We start from the raw sequence: 21,028 nt of genomic DNA, 5'->3' as shown, positions 1-21,028 counted from the left end.
ATTTTAGTGACTGGCCACACAGAGGAAGGGTGTAAACAAAATACTATGGCTGTGTTACGTCACTTGGCTGAGCAAGGCCACAAAGTGTCTCTGAATAAACTCCAATTATGGAGACCTGAGGTAACATACTTAGGGCACACCCTCTCAGGTGCAGGGAAAAAACTACTAAACAAAAGAAAAGAGGCTATACAAAATGCACCACAGCCACAAACTAAACAACAGATGATGAGTTTTCTCGGGTTGTGCAACTTCTGCAGGGCATGGATTCCAGAATATGCGGTATGGGTACAACCACTGCAAAACCTAATCTATGGAAAAGATCTTGCTTTAAAAGATAAAATACAGTGGACACCAGAAGCAGAAGGAGCATTTACTAAACTAAAACTCATGCTCCAAACTAACGTTGTGCTTGCATTACCAGATTATGACAAACCATTCTACTTAAATGTAGACGGAACACAGGGACACATGAAAGCAGTATTGACACAATCATTTGGAGAAAAACAAAGGCCACTAGCTTTCTATACAAGCAAACTCGATTCAGTGGCCTCAGGAATGCCCACCTGTGTACAAGCATGTGCAGCAGCTGCAGAGGCAGTGCAAAAATCTGCCGACATAGTTTTAGGACACACTCTGACTGTTAGAGTACCTCATGCAGTAACTTCTATACTGCTACAAGCACATTTGCCTTTTTTAACACACGCGAGACAACTCTCCTATGTTGGCATACTGCTTTCACAGTCCCACATCAACATAGTGAGATGTGGACCTTTAAATCCTAGCACATTGCTGCCAACACCCATGGAGGGAAAAGCACATTGCTGCGTGGAAAATTTAGAAGAGGAAACTAAACCACGTGCTGACATTTACAGTACACCACAAGACGGTTTCACTGACATCTTTGTTGATGGTTCAGCATCAAAAAATGCACTAGGGCGTAATTGTGTAGGATATTCAGTAAGCACAACAGACACTATAGTGGAAGCAAGAGCTTTGCCACACACACATTCGGCTCAGAGTGCAGAACTGACTGCAGTAATCAGAGCATGTGAAATACATGAAGGACAGGACATTAACATCCACACAGACAGCCAGTATGTATTTGCAGCAGTTCACCACTTTGCAAAAATATGGGATAACAGAGGGATGGTGACCTCCTCTGGAAACCCAGTTCAGCATGCAGATCTGCTGAAGCAACTGTTAAAGAGAGTACAGCTGCCGCGACATCTAGCAATTTGCAAATGTGCTGCACACCAGAAGGATGACTCTGAAATTACAAAGGGGAACAATTTTGCTGACAAAGCTGCAAAAGCAGCAGCTATATCAACCACAGTCTTGTTAACAACTCATGAACATCACGCCATTCCACTATCTGTACTGCAGGATGAACAAAAAGCAGCACCACCAAAAGAACAAAAACAACGGCTAAAACACGGAGCAGCACTAGACACTGATGACATAATGAAAGTAGCAGGAAAACCCATTCTTCCCAAATCATTGCACAAAACAGCTGCTCTAGTGAGCCATGGCTTAAGCCATGTTTCAAGGGGAGGAATGGTCCTTATAATAAACCAACAATTTTACACCATAAATTTTGAAACTTCAGCAAAAGACATTTTCCTACACCACCTCACCCATTTCATACAATTCATATGGACTTCATTGAATTGAATGAGTGTCAGGGCTCAAAATACTCTCTAGTAATCATAGATGTTTTCTCAAAATGGCCAGAAATCTACCCAGTGAAAATAGCAGATGCAATCTCAGTTGCAAAGTGTCTATGCAACCATTTCATTCCAACATATGGTATTCCTGCTCTGATAAGATCAGATAATGGAACCCATTTTGTAAATGACGTGATCAGCAAAGTATCTGAAGCACTAGGTTTCAGTTTAAAACACCATTGTGCCTACCATCCACAGAGTGCAGGATTAGTGGAGAGAACAAATGGCACTATAAAACAGAGGCTCAGCAAAACAATGGAAGAAACTGGCAGGCCATGGCCAGAATGTGTAGGCCTAGTCAAAATGTGGATGAGAATAACACAAGGACATAACAAACTGTCCCCATTTGAAATCATACATGGGCGACCTTTTCCATTGCCAGTTATTAGCGAGCCACTAGATAAATCAATCCATGAAACCACTCTGGCAGATTGGATGACTCAATTGTTGACAAACAGAGAAGTTGTTTTGAGCAATAAACTGCCGCAAGACTCTTTTTCACCTATTTCTTGCAGGTTGAAGCCAGGTGATTGGATCCTTGTCCGAGTACTCCAAAGAAGAAAATTGGAGCTCGCCACGGTGGGAGGGTCAATACCAAGTGCTTCTGACCACTCCAACTGCCTGCAAAATAGCGGAGAGACCCTCCTGGATACATCAGAGCCACTGCAAAAAGGTTGAGGTCCCAGAGGATTCCACTTCCTCCACAGAAATCAACTAGGAAAGTTTCACCCTCACGACAACTCTCACCTAAGAGACATAACGCAAGACCACATACACCCTTGGATGAACAATGCCTGGTACCGCTACATCCACGACAGGACCAGGGCAGAATCGGAAAATACAGACTGTTATGTCTGTTCTTATATGCCCAGCACGTCGACACACCCTACACTATATGGCAAATACACGAACAACACGCAAGCCAAGTGTGCCGCTAGCTTCGCTGGCATTGGTTTCCAACACAGCCAAATCATCCTCGAAGAGACAAACCCATCTACCTTTTACACTCTTCACGTCAACCTTCAAGGAGGGTTACAACACAAGAAAATCACCATTGAAGATGTTGGACTTGATAAAGGTACATGTGATCAACTTTTCTGGATCAACTTCAATGTGACAAACCGGAATACATCCATCCATTTCCCAGTGTTCTTGAACCAAACTCCAGGGAAGAACCACTCCATGTGCTACAAACAAAACAAAGGTAGCAGGCCGCTTGGAAACACCACTAACTGCAACTGGACCGCCGGAGGGGGAGAAGGTGCCCCTGTGAACACGACTGGACCACCTAATGGCACATACTGGGTGCAAGGAATGGCCTGGCTATGTGGACAACGGGCATATTTCATACTGCCCCAGGTTGGACAGTAACATGTGCTCCTATATTCCTGTCAGACCACACTTTCAGAATGACCGCAGTAAACACCACTTCTACAGTACGCCGGAAAAGAAGATCAACGCCTCCTGAAATTCAACCACATGACCCAATATGGGGAAGCGACGTACCCAAGGAATTCAAACTGTGGACCACCGGACAGAAAGTACTCCACACATTGTTCCCCTGGGTGGGAACTGGAAAAAACATGCTGAGGATTGAAACTCTGGACTACCGTTTTGGACTTTTCCTGAACGCTTCGTGCAAAACCAACGAACAGCAGAACCAGGAAATCAATGCATTTCGGATCGCAGTGATGCAACATCGAGTAGCTCTGAAGATGATACTAGCAGAGAAAGGGGGACATTGCGTCCTCTTCAACAACACCTGCTGAATGCCTTGAAAAAGATCCAGCAGGCCCAAAATCAGGACTATGTAAGTAATACAGGTGACTGGTTTTCTTGGATTTCCTCTGGCTCCTGGCTACAGGTGCTAAAAAGACTACTCATCGGACTTGGAGTATTTTTACTTTTATTTTGTGTTTTTGTAACATGTATCCTGCCATGTCTAAAACTCATGAATAACCAGACAATTGTTTCCACTGTTGCTGCATACATAGCCGTGACAAATGATGATGATGATGACCCCGACCTGTTGGAACATGAAGACTTTGTGTGATTAATGATGATGTGACAGAAAATGTACAACAAGATGTTACATACTGATATCTCACTTAAAAGTTATACGTGACAACAGGAGGGAATGTCAAAAGAAAATTGTACTTAGCAGTCAGTATAAGCTTTTAATGATATAAGTCTACATATGATAGAATACTGTATGATAACCTTTTGATGACTTTGACTGTTGTCCACTACAAGACCTGTTTCTGTTTTATAAATTCTTTCTCACAGCGATAAAAGCTGAACAAGCAGGAAGAGGAGAGCTGGACACTTTTATCTGCGCTCCCTAACAAGAAGAGGGGCCGCGTCCTTCTGAATCTCACAACACACACACATACACCTGAACCTCTCTTATCTTCACTCCCTACGCACTAACATTCCTCTGCCTATGAATAGACGTATTCACTGTTGTATTACTTCTGTATATAAATAAAGACCAGAGCGGTAACAGAGCGCTTATCACAGGGCCCCCACTCTGATGTGAGCGTTCTGTGACCGCCATTGCAAGTAAAGACTTGCAGTGTGTGTATCTCTTCACTCTTAGACTCTTAGCTGAAGAAGTGTCTTTAGAATAAATCTTTTCAGATGTCACATATCAATGTGTGATTCGCCTCTCTGTTGTGATGTCACATATCAATGCCAGATTCGCCTATCTATTGTGATGTCAAATATCAATGCCAGATTCGCCTCTCCATTGTGAAGTCACATATCAATGCCAAATTCACCTCTCTGCTGTGATGTCACATATCAATGCCAGATTCGCCTCTCCTTTGTGATGTCACATATCAATGCCAAATTCGCCTCTCTATTGTGATGTCACATATCAATGCCAGATTCGCCTCTCTATTGTTATGTCACATATCGATGCCACATTCGCCTCTCCATTGTGAAATCACATATCAATGCCAGATTCGCCTCTCCATTGTGATGTCACATATCAATGCCAGATTCGTGTCTCTGATGTGATGTCACTGATCAATACCAGACTCACGTCTCTGCTGTGATGTCAATTATCAATACCAGATTCGACTCTCTATAGTGATGTCAAATATCAATGCCAGATTCGCCTCTCCACTGTGTTGTTAAATATCAATGCCAGATTCGCTTCTGTTGTGATGTCAAATATCAATGCCAAAATCGCCTCTCTATTGTGATGTCACATATCAATGCCAGGTTCGCGTTTCTATTGTGTTGTCAAATATCAATGCCAGATTCGCCTCTCTTTTGTAATGTCAAATATCAATGCCAGAATCGCCTCTCTATTGTGATGTCACATATCATTGCCAGAATCGCCTCTCTATTGTGATGTCACATATCAATGCCATATTCGCCTCTCTGTTGTGATGTCAAATGTCAATGCCAGATTCGCCTCTCTGTTGTGATGTCACATATCAATGCCAGAATCGCCTCGCTATTGTGATGTCACATATCAATGCCATATTCGCCTCTCTATTGTTTGAAATGCCCCTAATGATCGGCCCAAAGCAAGAACCAGTTTACCGCGCGTACAAAATAAGGGACTTGGAAGCGCTGGTTAAACAGCTTCCACCCATAACAGAGGGAGGAGCAGCTTGGTTGAGGAAGTTAAGAACCTTAACAGGGAGGAGCTAGCCACTGGAGACTTCCGGGCGATAGCAGGAAGATGTATGCTAGGCAGAGGATTAGCAGACGTAGAGGAAATTGCTAACACCACAGCCTACCCAATTAACATGCCATATAACAGGGTGGAAGACAAGCTAGCTGACGCAGTCCGTGAGAAATATATGATACCAAATTTAGGGTCCATACCAAAGATTTCCTGGGACCCCAAATACACCCCCAGAGAATTTCTGGAGAGAGCTAAGCAAGCAAGCAAGCAATTTAAGGAACAATGGATGTCACAAACTGGCATACATCCAGGCCAGGAAGGAGAGCACAGAGCGTGGTTTCGCGCAGCGGTGCTGAAGGGGCTTCCGGACAAAGTAACAACCGATTTAGAAAAGAACCCAGATTTTACAGTGGCAGACTCTACTCAGTGGGAGAGACACGTGGTCCATCGGCTCCAGTTGGAACAGGACGAGGCGAACAAACAACTAGAAGACGCACAGGCGCAACTGTTGAAGTTACAGCTGAATGAAGCCCGTGAGAAGCATAATTCTAAGGAAAAAGAGCGGAAAGAGGCCAACAAAACTATGATGATTGTAAAGCCCAAAGCTGATCCCGTGCCTTACTGGCCAGATCTTGATCCTAACCTTTATGACTCTGCCACTTACAGACCCAGCTCTGATCAAGCTGGGCAAACAAACTTTGAAGCACCGATATGTGGTCTCCCCACAAGTGCCTGTGAATCTGATGGGCAGAGACTTACTCATCAAACTGGGAGCCACTATCATGTGTTCTGATGGATTAACTATGACTCTGCCAGGAGGAACGCCTCTCCCATGCCTGGAAACAAACTCAAAGAATCAGTACTTGATGCAAGACTGTGAACAACCCATAGCTGACATTTACTGGGGGCGCCTGGTAAAAGAAGGCATTCTGAGACAATACCAATAATGGAAACCCTGGATCATGAGCCTTGCGGTTTATTCCCCGCCTCGCGATCCCTACCACGTCACTCTTTTCTACGATGATTTCTACGATGATGTATACCGGGAAGGTCATCAGGCAAAGGAACTGGGATCAATGGTCAAGCGGGCGCTGGATAACATTTGGTGGCAAAGCACCCAAATTCCAAATGTCTGGTATACACCAAAATGTAAAACGTACCGTATTACTTGTTTGTCCAACGACGCAGTGATACTAGAACATCAACAAATATCGAGAACACATGGCAGGGAGAGAACGGATCACCAAGACACAGTGGCGGAACTTTCGTAATTGGCTGACACTCTGTGGTCTACTGAACCCACAGATGTCGGCCTAGCCAATTGTTCGCCTGTTCTGTTCCAGCTCAAGTCAGAAACACCAATTTCACGACCACACAAACCTGAAGCAGAAGAAGGGATTGCTGAGACGATTGAAGGGCTGCTGAAAGTAGGAGTGCTTGAGCCCTAGCAATCCTTTTGGAACACACCAATTTTGCCGGTGGAGAAACATGGGACAGGGAAGTACCGAATGGCGCATGACATCAGGGCCATTAACGCCATATTACGTACTGACACTGTGCCCGTACCTAACCCGTACACAGCTCTAACAGCCATTACATGGGACCAAAAGTGGTTCACATGCATTGACCTTGCTAACGCATTCTTCTGTCTCCCCTTACATGACTCACTCAGAGACATTTTCTCATTCACATACAGAGGTCGCCAGTATAGATACACACGTCTGCCACAAGGCTTTGCACTCTCCCCTGGCATTTTCAATCAGGTGCTCAAAGAGGCCCTGTCACCTTGTCAGTTGCCTGAGGGGTGTACACTGATACAGTATGTCAGGGGTGGGCAATTCCAGGCCCCGAGGGCCGGTGTCAGCCATTGGTGTGTGTAGATGCTCTGACCGGCTGGCCAGAAGCATGGGCTACTAAAAGGGAGGATGTTAAAAGTGTGATTAAGTGCTTAATCAATCATTATATTCCCAGGCAAGGGTTTCCCAAGCGCATTAGATCAGACAATGGGACCCACTTTAAGAACCAAGACCTGGCGGAGGTGGAGAGGATGTTGGGAGTAAAACACAGGTTTGGGACAGTGTACCATCCTCAATCTCAAGGGAAAGTAGAGAGAATGAACTTAAACTTGAAAAACAAGTTGTCTAAAATTTGTGCACAGACGGGGCTAAATTGGGTTTCAGCCCTGCCAATTGCTCTAATGACTATAAGATGTTCTGTTAACCAATCCACAGGTTTCACACCCTACGAGCTGCAGACGGGAAGGCAGTTCAGAGCACCCTGGACAGCAGTCCCGGCAGAACCGAGTATCAAAAGTAACAGGTCTCATGCAGAATATTGGAATGAATTAAAAGCTCTTGTCTCGAGTTTCACAAAACAGGTTACGCCTGGAGTACACACTGTGGACAGGGCGACCCCTGAGGCAAAACCGGTGTGGCTGAAGGTCATCAAACGCAAGTGGAAAGAGCCCCGCTGGACCGGTCCGTACGAGGTGACTGCCCGGATGGCTACAGCAGTTCAACTGAAAGGAAAAGGCGACACCTGGTTCCACTGGTCACAGTGTGCACTAGCAGACGAGAGCTTGGTGGAGGAAAACTTGTCTCCACCCAACACAGGTGTCAACGAAATACAGAGGCATAATAAATCCTCTCACCTGTGCAACGGGCTGAACAGCAGTCTACCTGGGAGGCTGAAGAAAGAAGAGGGGTATCGCAGAAAGTCGCCGCGCCAGCGAAAAGGAGTGGTAACAAATCAGTAACTCCAGAAAGGGGAGAAATTTCTAGCCAAAGTGCAAAAGAACACACAACACAATGCAAACACACGAATCAGAGATATGTAATGAGAAAAAACTTATTAAAATGTTCCTTACAACCACATGTTTATTATATGCAATAATATTGATCATGGCTGTGTGTTTTATTGTCTATATTTTGCAGAGCACCCAAGGCCACTTGTCCGAACACGGAGGCCAGTCCAGCACAGCACTTCCTGAGACATTACTTGCCGAAATGGGACCGTTGAGAAGACCAAAGCGCGAGGTGTCAGGTAAAGGGGATGAGTGCCTCAGCACATATAATGGCATAGAACTGGACTACGTTAAAGGGTCCACAAGCTCAATCACGTTTGACTTGTGTGAGGTCATTGAGTGTAAAGGGGCTAGTAGCAGCTGGAGGGGATATGATGTGTGGGTCTGTTATCACACAATGATATGCACCAGGAGAGGGAGCCCTTATTCCAGTCCAGGGATCCATCGTTCAGGGGGAGTATATACAGCAGGGCAATGGTGTTCCTGGGATAACGTGGTAAGTTGGACAGGAGTAGGGTGGCAGCCATATGTGCCGGGAGGCTTAAAGGGAATAGCAATTCAGAGGGATTTTTCTGCATCCCAGAACCCTATCACACTTTCTCTAGGTCCGTGGAGCTCCCTGCCCAAATCTGAAAGTCCGGGTGGTGTATTCTATCTGGTAGTTGGGTTAGATGTGTCGGGAACAGATCCAATTGGGGTAATTAGAGTTAACTTAGTCAATCCAAAACCTAAGCTGGTCATAGAAAAAACTGTCACACACACGATTAACAATACAATAAACTCTGTCACACACTCCACAGGGCAATTGGGGAACGAGTCGTCAACTGTAGCACCAGAGGAGCAAGAACCAAAAGGTAGACGAGTCCTGACGGTGGATTACACTAGGTTGAAGCCTCAGGACCTAATTGAGCGTGCCGCCGGGTTCAGTGACAGTAACCTCTGGCTGGACTGGGTGGCTCAAAATGCTAAAGAACAACATGTATCTGATTGTGTTGCCTGTGCTTCAGCCAGACCACGTTTGTTCACGGAGCCCGCACCACTGTATCCAGAGGACAAGTGGGGCTATGACTGTATGCTGCGGCTGACTAAAAGTGCAGTGAGTACTGGCAACTGCACTCAGTTGTCTAGTTTATTTCCCCCAATCCCGAAGCAGACAAAAGCAGGACCATTTGTGCCAAAACAAGATAACTATACATGTTTCAAGTTCTCCACAGATACGGTAAAGTACAAGGTGGGAGACATTGACCCAAGCTGGTGCTCCGTTACTCTGACGGGGAGAACCACAAACAATGTAAGTGACCCAAACACGCTGATTGGAACATGGGCAAGAAGTGGGCTGTATTATTATTGTGGGCAGAACACCCTTTTGGTCCGTGTTGCTCTGGGAAGCGAGGGAACGTGTGCCATGGTGTGACTGTGGGCCATACCACAACAGAACACACGTACATTGGCAGCCAGACGTAACAGACACATCTTAGTGAAGAGAGGGACACAGGGGACACATGCTTTCAGTCCTAGGCTGAACTCACCTACCTGGATTGACTCAATAGGAGTGCCCAGGGGAGTTCCAAATGAGTATAAACTAGTAGACCAAGTTGCTTCAGGATTTGAAAGTACATTCATCTGGATAACGCCTAATAAGAATGTTGATCGTGTAACCCAGTGTTAAAAACGGGATTAAAAGCATAAATATTAATACTCTTTTGATTAAAATACTAATTTCATAATGGTAATAAATATTGATAAAAAGAAGTTAAATATAATAAATACTGATAAAAAGCATGTAAACATAAGTTTAATTAATATGTACGTATGTATATGTAATATATAAATGGTGTGGGGGCAGGACTTAGTCCTGTGGAGTGTGTTTGTTAGATCCACTGAGCGACCAATCATTGGCTGGTCTGACCCTCCCCCAGTCTGTGTGCGCTGCTCAGACACCTGTGTGTGCCTTCGTGTGCCAGTCAGATACGCCAGAGACACAGACGGTGAAAGATCCGTTTACCCGTGCGGCGAAGAAGCTAGCTGGATAGTGAAAGCCCTTTTTCGGCGAGAATAATAAGAGTGATACCGTATTCTAGAGGCCGTGAGCCAGCGTGAGCACTGTGAATACCCGTGTAGGATTTGTTGCTTCACATGGTAAGTCCCAGGCAGTACATGTGCGCTAGCATAGCATGCTACGCTAGCCATTTTGCAATGAAAGTGCCCTTTCCGAGGCTAAAGCAATTAGCACTGAGTCTGCTGCAGTTTATACGAAATGTTCTTTAAAGGTTCATGTCACATTACTGTGGTATTGATGTATAATGTATGGTTTTGTGCGAAGTTGTTATGTTAGCACATGTTCACTTTTCTCATGGTGCTAATTATAGTTCTGCAACGTGAAAGCAACGTGAAATTAAGTGCCTTCACCTGCACTTTACTTAGCTGAAACTTGATAAGTCTCAAGCCAATGTGTATTTTAATGCACTGCTGAGCTATTTTGTATTATTTTAAATGTGTGTTTCCTATGCACTTTTTCCCTTTGAAATTAGAATAATTTGTTGTACAACATAGAATGTTTTGTAAGAAATTTAGAAACACTTCAAGCAACTAGTAGTAATAATAAGTTACAGACATGATAGCTTAAATGTTGAACTACTGTGTTCTGGCCTGGTCCCCAGGTCAGGCGAGCCAGCCAGGAGCCTAGAGTGTTGTGTGACAACATTGGAATCATCTTTGACCTTTGATCAGACCCTCACATACTGTGAAAATGGATTTTGTCGAGAAGTATGCCATTAAAGTACCAAATGCCTTTATTGTTAGCGGTGTTACAGATAGAGAGAAAGACAAAGAGATATTTGAGTTTCTGGAGCAACATGGTACTATTCGTAGAGTACTCGCTGTCGATGATGACTCTTCTGCATTCCACAAAAGTCAGATTGTAGAGTTCGAGTCCGGTGCAGCCGTTGAAATATTAGGACCTAAGCTGCCTTACCTCTTACAGTCCACTGACAATCCAGATGTCAGTTACCGCATTCGAGCCTTAACTGACGTCTATACTAAGACCGTAGGGGGCAATGTTACTGAGGCTTACATTAGCAACCTGAAGGGTTTAGCCAAGTTAAGTGGGAAGGATTTCGAAGAAGTGTTGCGGCAGGCCATATCCACAATAGGGAAGACCATCGAAGCTGCTGAGACAGCTGAGATAAACCCTGAAAATGATACTGCTGACCAGACTTGCCCTGTGGTAGGATCCACACAACTTGGAGCCTCACCTTCAGTCTTAACTGAACTGCCTCACCCTCCTGAACCCATTCAGGGCACATTCCAACGCCCCATGAGACCAAACTTGACACCTCAAATATTGAGCCCAACTGACCTCAACCCACCAGAGGTTCAGAAAATAGTAGTTGAGCATGTTGTCAAGAGTGTTGAGAAGACATCACATGCTCACTCTACATTAAGACTCAGAGCTTTCTCTGGCAAGATGCCCAGACCTTACAGCGAAGCTGACTATGAAACATGGCGTTCTCATGTTGACTTGTTGATGGAAGATGCTTCTTTGTCTGAGTTGGAAAAAACTCGTAAGATACTTGAAAGTCTCCTTGCTCCCGCTTCTGATGTCATCCGCCCTCTTGGGCCAGAAGCCACTCCTGCAGACTATCTTAAACTTCTGGATTCAGCTTTTAGCACCGTCGAAGATGGTGAGGAACTGTTTGTACGCTTCATGAACACCCTCCAAGATCACGGTGAAAAGCCCTCTGCTTATCTCCTTCGTTTGCAGGTGGCAGTCAATCACACTGACAGGGGATTTCTTTAAATCACCTTGCCGTTCTTCAGCTAAGACATCTGAGTTAGAAAACACAAACACTGCGGTTCTTTCACTCGCGAGGACGGTCACAGAGTGCTCGCACAGGAGACACTCATGGACTCGCGCTTTGTCACCGTCTCCATTCTTTATGTATACAAGATTGTTCTGTGTGTGTGTGTGTGTGTGTGTGTTACAAAGATAACAACGTCACTCAGAGCAGCGGGTTTCTCCCTTTTCTACATCTGTGTGTTCTTGTAAAAAGAGCTGAGGTTTCACTTCTCTACATCTAAATGTTCTCTGAATACAGGAAACGGTTATTTGCTGAATGGGTTCATCACACAAGTTACTAGGTGAGAAGTCATCTAGACATATGGTTTGCTTAGTGATACATAAAAGAATACATTTCATGTAGCTGATAACACTATATAAAAACAATTTTCCTTTGACACACACCGTGCGCAGAGGTGGGCTTGAACCACATGAAGTAAATAAGCAGCTTCTTAAACAGTTTTAAAGAGGCTGCTGGGATGATAACTTGCTAATGGAGATGCAGTTGGAGCTAAAGCGTAAGCAGCCACCCACGTATGCAGAGCTATTGCTTCTCCTGCGTACTGCAGAAAACTGCCAAGAAGTTAAAAGCACACGAATGAAGAAACACTTTAGCGCCACAAAACCAAAAGCAGTGTCTCATGAACAGATGGTCACTGAAACAAATGCAGATGTTTATCCATCAAAGTCAGATAGTCTAGAAGAACTCAAAAAACAAGTTGCCGATCTGAAAAGCCAATTAGCTGCCGTCGTGAAGCCAAAGAAACAAGCAACACTGAATACAGTTCGAACAAGGAAACCTGAAAATAAAAAACCTGACCATGCCAAACCTGAAAACTCACCTCCACCCAGCCGCCGCAGTACTAGGCCCAAGCCCTGGTATTGCTTCTGCTGTGGGGAAGATGGACATATAGTAGCCACTTGTGAGTCAGAGCCCAATCCTGCCCTTGTAGTTGCAAAACGAAAGGAACTAAGAGTGAGAAGGCAGATATGGGACAGGCAGAATGACCAGCTTTCTTTAAACTAAATTCTGCCTCCGTTGCGGGACAAATGGAGGCTGATGCTTTGTTAACCCGTCCCACCCAGGTTAAACAAAAAGCTTCACCTAAAAAGTGTGCCAGCCTAAAGTCACACACAAGAACAGATTCCTTTGACCTTCCTAAAGGTCTAATTGGTACAAAGAGTACTGCACAAGTGAAAGTTAATGGTCACACAGTGAGTTGTTTGCTAGATACTGGTTCCCAGGTGACTACAGTCCCCGAGTCCTACTATCGTCTCCATTTGTCCTCTCATGAGATTGGCACCCTCAACTGTTGAGGGTGCCAACGGTCAGTCTGTGCCTTATTTGGCTACATTGAACTGCATGTCACTTTCCCAAAAGACTTCCTTGGCATTGAAGCTGAAGTGCCGACACTTGCTTTAGTTGTCCCCGATGTGCGCACAGCTTCTCGGTCCTTAGTGCTAATTGGGACAAACACATTAGATGTACTTTATGAGCTGTACTCTGACGCATGCCATGAACTGCAGCTGAACCTGCCATATGGCTATAGGGCAGTTCTAAAAGTTCTTGAATCACGACGGAAACAGTCCAAAGACAGTAGTCTTGGTTTAGTGACGATGCACAACAAAGAGCCACAGTTGATTCCAGCAGGCCAAACTGTTGTTCTAGATGGTGATGTAGCTGTGTCAGCCGGTTACGGTGAAAAGTCCGTCTTGTTAGAGTATCCACGAATGTCAGCCTTACCTGGTGACATCCTTGTGAAACCTTGTCTCATAGACCTACCTGAACGAGCACCTTACCTTGTTCCAGTTATACTTACCAATGAATCCGAACATGGTGTGACAATCCCTCTAAATTGTGTCATCGGAGAAGTCAGTGCATATCAAAGAGTTCTATCTCACGAACACTCAGTGAGAACTCCAAGATCCCGAACTGAGCAGAAGTCAAATGTAACATATAACTTTTACTCTTCGCCTATTAGCGCTGAATGGAAGGAGCGCGTAACCGAAAAGCTAAGCCATATGCCCGAAGTGTTTGCACAAAATGATCTCGACTTTGGAAAAACGGATCAAGTGAAACATGCAATCAGATTGTCAGATGAAACACCGTTCAAGCGTAGAGCACGTCCCATACATCCAAACGACCTGGAAGCAGTCCGTAAGCACCTCAAAGAACTGCAAGAAACTGGCGTGATCAGGGAATCTACCTCCCCTTTCTCTTCACCCATTGTAGTCGTGCGGAAGAAAAATGGTGAAGTCCGCCTCTGTATCGACTACAGAAAGCTTAACGCACAGACTATAAAAGATGCTTACGCTCTCCCCAATTTGGAGGAAACGTTTTCCACCTTGATCAGGTCGCAATGGTTCTCTGTCCAGGATTTAAAATCGGGGTATTACCAAATTGAGATGGAGGAGCTGGACAAACCCAAGACGGCGTTCGTGTGTCCCATCGGCTTTTGGGAATTTATTAGAATGCCCCAAGGCATTACAAACGCCCCCAGCACATTCCAACGGCTCATGGAAAAATGTATGGGCAACATGAACCTGCGTGAAGTGATCGTGTTTCTTGATGACATCATTGTATTCTCCAAGACACTTGAAGAACATGAGGCTTGCTTAATGAAAGTTCTTGGTCGCCTGAAAGAATATGGGCTCAAACTCTCCCCCGAAAAATGCAAGTTTTTCCAAACTTCTGTCAGATATCTTGGGCACATTGTGTCCAGCAAGGGAGTGGAGACTGACCCTGAAAAGGTGGAAGCCTTAAGTACCTGGCCTGTGCCCCGTGATCTTAAACAGCTCCGCTCATTCTTAGGCTTTTCAGGGTACTACAGGCGGTTCATTAAGAACTATTCGAGTATCGTTAAGCCCCTCACTGACTTAACATCAGGCTACCCTCCATTGCGCAAAAGCACAAAGCCTAAAGCTAAGTCTGTCCAGTACCATGACCCCAAGACACCTTTCGGCGAGCGATGGACTCCCTCTTGTGATCTTGCTTTCAAAACCATCATTGAGAAGCTCAGTACTGCGCCTGTATTGGGTTTTGCTGACCCTAAACTGCCATATATGCTCCATACCGACGCCAGCACTACAGGGCTTGGCGCCGCGCTCTATCAAGAGCAGAATGGCCAGACCAGGGTAATAGCTTATGCAAGCCGTGGGTTGTCTAGGAGTGAATCTCGTTATCCCGCCGATAAGTTATAGTTTTTAGCCTTGAAGTGGGCAGTGACGGAGAAGTTTGCAGATTACTTATATGGAAATCAGTTTACTGTCATAACAGACAGTAATCCTCTGACGTACATATTAACTACTGCTAAGATGGATGCCATGAGTTACAGATGGTTAGCTGCCCTGTCAACGTTTAGCTTTAAGCTCCAGTACAGAGCAGGCAAGCTTAACTCAGATGCAGATGGCCTTTCTAGACGGCCACATGGCGAGTTGCTTAACGACGCAGTGTCCCAAAAAGAGCTCGACCACATACAGCAGTTCACACAAACTCACCTGTCCCTACCTGATAGCAGTTTAAGTCCTGAAGTAGTGTCTACTATATGTGAGAAACACCTTGTATGCAGCTCTCAAAATGACACCATCCCTTTGGTTCACTCGCTAGCCATTTCTGCAGCTGCCATTCCAGGTGACTTTGTCAATGAAAATGACTGTGGTGGTCTTCCTGTTATACCCCATATGTTCCCTGAACAGATCACAAACGAACAAAGAACAGACCCTTGTCTAAGGGAAGTCATTGCACAAATTGAAACTGGAGAAAAGGTCCCACCAACTGTGCGAGCTAAACTTCCTGATATCAACCTTCTACTCCGAGAGTTCAATCGATTGGAGATGCACAATAACATCCTGTACCGAACTCGCCGAGATGGAGGAGATGTTACTTACCAGCTTGTCTTACCTGAACAGCTCCGTGACTCAGTCTTCCAAAGCCTCCACTGTGACATGGGCCACTTAGGCACTGAGCGTACCTTAGATCTTGCCCAAACAAGGTTCTATTGGCCTCACATGGCAGCATATATAGAACATAAGATCAAAACATGCAACCGCTGTGTAAGACGCAAAACTCCTCCAGAAAAAGCAGCCCCACTTGTGAATATCAAATCCAGCAGACCCCTCGAATTAGTCTGCATGGACTTCCTGTCCATTGAGCCTGATTGAAGTAATGTGAAGGATGTGCTTGTATTAACCGATCATTTCACGAAATATTCATTAGCCATCCCTACCAGCAATCGGAAAGCTCAGACCGTTGCAAAAGCCCTTGGGACAACTTCATAGTCCACTATGGGATACCCGAAAGCTTGCATAGCGATCAAGGTCCCGACTTCGAGTCCCACATTATCCAAGAGCTTTGCAAGATCATGGGCATTCGCAAAATCGGGACAACACTCTATCACCCCAGAGGGAACCTGGTAGAATGTTTCAATAGAATGTTACTAAGTATGCTAGGTACTCTTGAGGAAAAGGACAAAACTCAGTTGCACAACTATGTCAAACCACTCGTTCATGCGTACAATTGTACGAAAAATGATACAACTGGTTTTGCCCCATATGAGTCAATGTTTGGCCGTCAGCCAAGATTACCAATCGATCTAGCATTTGGGCTGCCCTTTAACAACAAAAGTTTTAAGTCGCATTCTCAGTACATAACAAAACTAAAGGCAACTCTACAAGAGACCTACAAACTAGCAACAGACCATGCTAACAAAATAGCAGAAAGAAACAAAACAAGGTTTGATATGCGAGTGAAACCCTCAAAACTAGAACCAGGTGACAGAGTTTTGGTGCGCGCAGTCCGTCTCAGAGGCAAGCACAAGCTAGCCGACAAGTGGGAGACTGATATTCACGTTGTGGTGAACCAAGCAGGTGACTTGCCCATCTACAGTATAAAACCCCTAACGAAAGAGGGCCCAGTCCGCACAGTCCACTGCGATCTCTTGCTCCCTTCTGGTTTTCTTGCCCCTGTTGAGGAGAAACCTGTCCAACCAACTCCTGTACGCAAACCAAAAACAAGGCAATCACCTAAACAACATGGGGAATGTGATCATTCAGAATTGGAAGATGAGGATGTCTGTTGGTTCAGAGAGGAACCTATTCAAGAGCCCATAAAGGTCACTCGAGTCTATGAGATTCCCCCGCCAAAGACACACCTTTACGATCAGAAGCATGCTGAAACTCACTTGCCCGGAGGAGATAACTTACATGAACATGACAACTTGCCTGGAAGTGACAACTTACATGAACGTGACAACTTGTCTGGAGTTGACAATTTAACCGGATGTGACAACTTACCTGAATGTGGAAATCCACTTGGATGTGGAAGCCTAGAGGAGAGTGAAACCATGGTGGAACACTCAAACACTGATAATGAAAGCGAGAGTGACACTAACTTAACTTTTTTTTTTTTTTTTTTTTTTATAAACCTGTCCCGTTTGATTCTTTTGCCATCAGAATTATTGTCTAAAGGCGAAGAAAGATGCCCAACGGATTTACTTTACCAAATGGACCATCCCAGCCTTGCCGTAATGGTCCATTTGATTTACCTTTTATTGTTTATTTTATTTTATTTTTTTTACTTGCTAGATACGGGACAGGGGAAAAGAAAAGGGAGAAAGAAAGAGAGGGAAAAAAAAAAACAGCGGAGAAGAGGGACGGGGATAAAGACAAAAACCAACAAAATAAGCAGACAAAAAATACATATATCGATCACCTGGATCACCTGTTGAGAAAGAAAAAAGAAAACAAGCAGAAGAAAACGAGAGTAATAGAATAAACAACATCACAATGATATATGGGAATATAACACTAAATACTTAATATTAAACATTATTGTGCAGCACGTAAGATCGACAGCGCACAGTGTGCTTTGAGGTAGGAGCCAAAAAGGGTGTATTTGTGTGTGTGATCACCTGTGTGTACACCTGTGAGCATGACCGCGCTTGTATTTAAAAGGTTCCTTAATGTAATGATCTGCTAGAGGGTGTGGGGGGCCACAGTCCCATCCTCCAGGGCATGAAGCAGGTATGGAGGAGATCAAAACTCCAGACATCCAGAGGCCCCCAGAACACAAGAGACCAAGGAAGACCAACAGAGGGGCAGCCGCGCCACTGTCCCAGAAAGAGCTGAGGAGAGTCCCAGATGAGGGATCACTCAGCAGCCGCGGAGCAGAAGCCACGGGGGGTTGCAGTGACGTGCCCGTGAGCTCCGCCGGCAGCCAGCTGTGCCTGAGTGACCGAGCCCCAGGCCGAGAGGCCGAGGGCACCCCACCCCCGAAGTGGCCCGAGCGAGCCCCAGGTTCCAGGCCCCGATAAGCAGCCACCAAGGAGTGAGCCGGTGTGTACCCGGACGCCCACCCCCGGACACAAAGAACCACCAACGCATCGATGTCTGAGGGCGTCTGCCACCGGCAGGGGAAGTGGTGGGGGGAGATAGGCCTCCAAACCTTGGAGGGCCTGAGATGTCCCCAGAGAGGTGGCGTCTGATACCCAACCTGACATATAGACACAGACATACAGGCACACTCAAATACAAACATCCATTCCCACCCTCATGCTCTCATAGGCAATTACTCCACACTCAACCAACGTGGAGACAGACATAAAGAGACGCTGTACACACAATCACACTCCCCAAGCGTACTCTAAGAACCGGGTCTAGGTACCCTTGCCCCTGGAGGGGGAAACTGCACCCAGACCCAGGTGGTGTTACCCTTTTCCCTGCAGTGGGGAGAAGCAGACTGCCCCGACTCCGCAGCAGCAGGGAGGCCCCACACACCAGACCCCAGTCGGACGGCCAACTCCTCCTCCTAGCCCCCCCGCTCCAGCAGGCCGCAGAGACCGGGGGTGTGAGAAGACTCCAAACCTCCCTCTACCCGCTCATATGTAGTGTTGATGTATATGTGTTCTAATGTGCAATTAAAACCCAGGAGGGCATGGAGCTACCTGCCAGAGAGCAGCAGGTAAGCGCATAGCCCCTCCTGATAGCCCTCAATGTCTACGTGTATTTAAAATTGAGAGGTGGGCAACGACGCCAAGGGTGAGGTGTACACCCTGATGGTAATTTGGAGTCCGTGTTGTGAGCCCACCCCCAAGATCCTATATGTATGTGTTATGAGAGTGTGAGTAATGTGAATGTCTAAGTTGTGAGATAAAATTGAGGCAGAGGCAGCCAGAAGGGGACAGAGGGGGGGGGATGCCTCCTCTGCACCCTGGTGACACACCCCTACCCCAAGGCCCTGCATGTGTGGGTGATTGTGGTGGAGCGGGAAGAGGGAGGCAGATGGAGATGGGAAGGGAAGAACGGGAGGGGCAAGTGACCCCTCCCTGGGGCCAGCTCCCCGGCTGACCCCAGTAGGCACCCCCATGCTCTGCAACCCGCCAGGGAAAGGGGGTCCAGGCCCATCCGGACCAGGGCCCAGTGCAGCAGCGCCGCCCGGCCCCACAGAGCCCGGGACAGCCCACCCGACCCCACTACAGAGAAAACTGCACCCACCCCATCATCCACTCATCTTCCAGACTACACAAGACAATAGACGCCCAGGCTGAGATCTTCCTCCACCTCTCCTATATCTCCCCCTCCTGCAGAGAGAATTCCTGAGGAGAGGAAAGCTCCTGCAAGATGTGACAACCTCCCCCACCAGTTGAAGAGTCCCCCAGGTGGCTCGATGCACTAGCGGCGCCCTGCGCCAGGACTGGGCCCCCATATACCCACCCGCCCACAACCCCAGCAACACACCAACCAGGACCCGAGCCCCCGAGGCCCGGCCAGGGCCCCAGCCCAGAGACGGAGCGCCCCCAGAACCTCACGCCCGTCCCGGACCCACCCAGGGGCAGCCAGGCTACCAGGTCAGTAACCCACGTCTGTCAGCACAGACCCTCCCCTAGCCCCGCTGCACGCAGCCACGAGGAAACCGTCACCTAAGAGCCAACAGAGCCCTTAATTGGCCATGACCGCTACCCCGGGTTGAGCCCCCCAAGGAAGATGCTCCTGGGAACCCCCCGACGCCCTAAGCCTGTCCCTACCCCCACACCAATCACAACAGTGAAGGTGGGACCAAACTATGACCCCCCACCCCCACTAGGTGATGGAGCTGATCAAAGGAGCCCAGAGCAATTGATCTGATGTGGTGGCAGAGGCTGTATCAAGACTAATGTAATCTAATAGATAATTTCTATACTGGTTAGAATTAAGATTATTTTTATTTTTCCAGTTCATGAGGACTGTTTTCTTGGCTATGCATAGGGCAGTGAAAACCATGTGGGCTATATTCTTTTCTGAAGTGACATTATCTAAGCTGCCCAACAAACACACTAAAGGAGAAGTTGGAATGTTACATTTCAGACACTTCGATAAGTCTTCACATATCTCACGCCAAAACTTCTGAACTGGTGGACAGAACCAAAGAGCGTGGATATAATTGTCCGGTGAATTGGTTTGGCAGTGTGAGCAGTTGTTGGTAGACGTAAAGCCCATCTTGAACATCCGATGACCTGTATAGTGCACTCTATGTAGTATTTTGTATTGAATTAATTGAAGACTGGGATTTCTAATTAGATGAAAGGTTTTTAAGCAAATCTGAGACCAGAAGTTTTGGTCTAAGTTAACTGATAAATCCGCTTCCCATTTTGCAATAGGAAGTGATATTGATTCAACTATTTTAGAAAGCATTCTGTATATTTTGGATAGTAATTTGGGGGTTTTAAGAGTAAGAAATTGAACCACACTTGGTGGTGTTTGTAGTTCAACTTGACCCGGTTTAAATTTCTTTTTTACTATGGATTTTTTTTGTTGATATTCTAAAAATCTTTTCTTGTTGATCCCATATTGTGTAACTAGTCTGTCAAATGAAATAAATTCTGTTCCTTCTAGTATATGTTCTAAATATTTGATTCCTTTACCACTCCAATCTGAAAAGTTTATCATATTATTGTTTTGTAATATGTCAGGGTTGTTCCAGATAGGTGTACGTTTGCATGGGATTAATGAAGACTCTGTCAACTTCAGAAACTCCCACCATGCTG

This window comes from Pelmatolapia mariae, linkage group LG13, assembly GCF_036321145.2.
Source record: "Pelmatolapia mariae isolate MD_Pm_ZW linkage group LG13, Pm_UMD_F_2, whole genome shotgun sequence".
In the NCBI taxonomy this organism is placed as follows: Eukaryota; Metazoa; Chordata; class Actinopteri; order Cichliformes; family Cichlidae; genus Pelmatolapia; species Pelmatolapia mariae.
Note: the sequence above shows the minus strand (reverse complement) of the source record.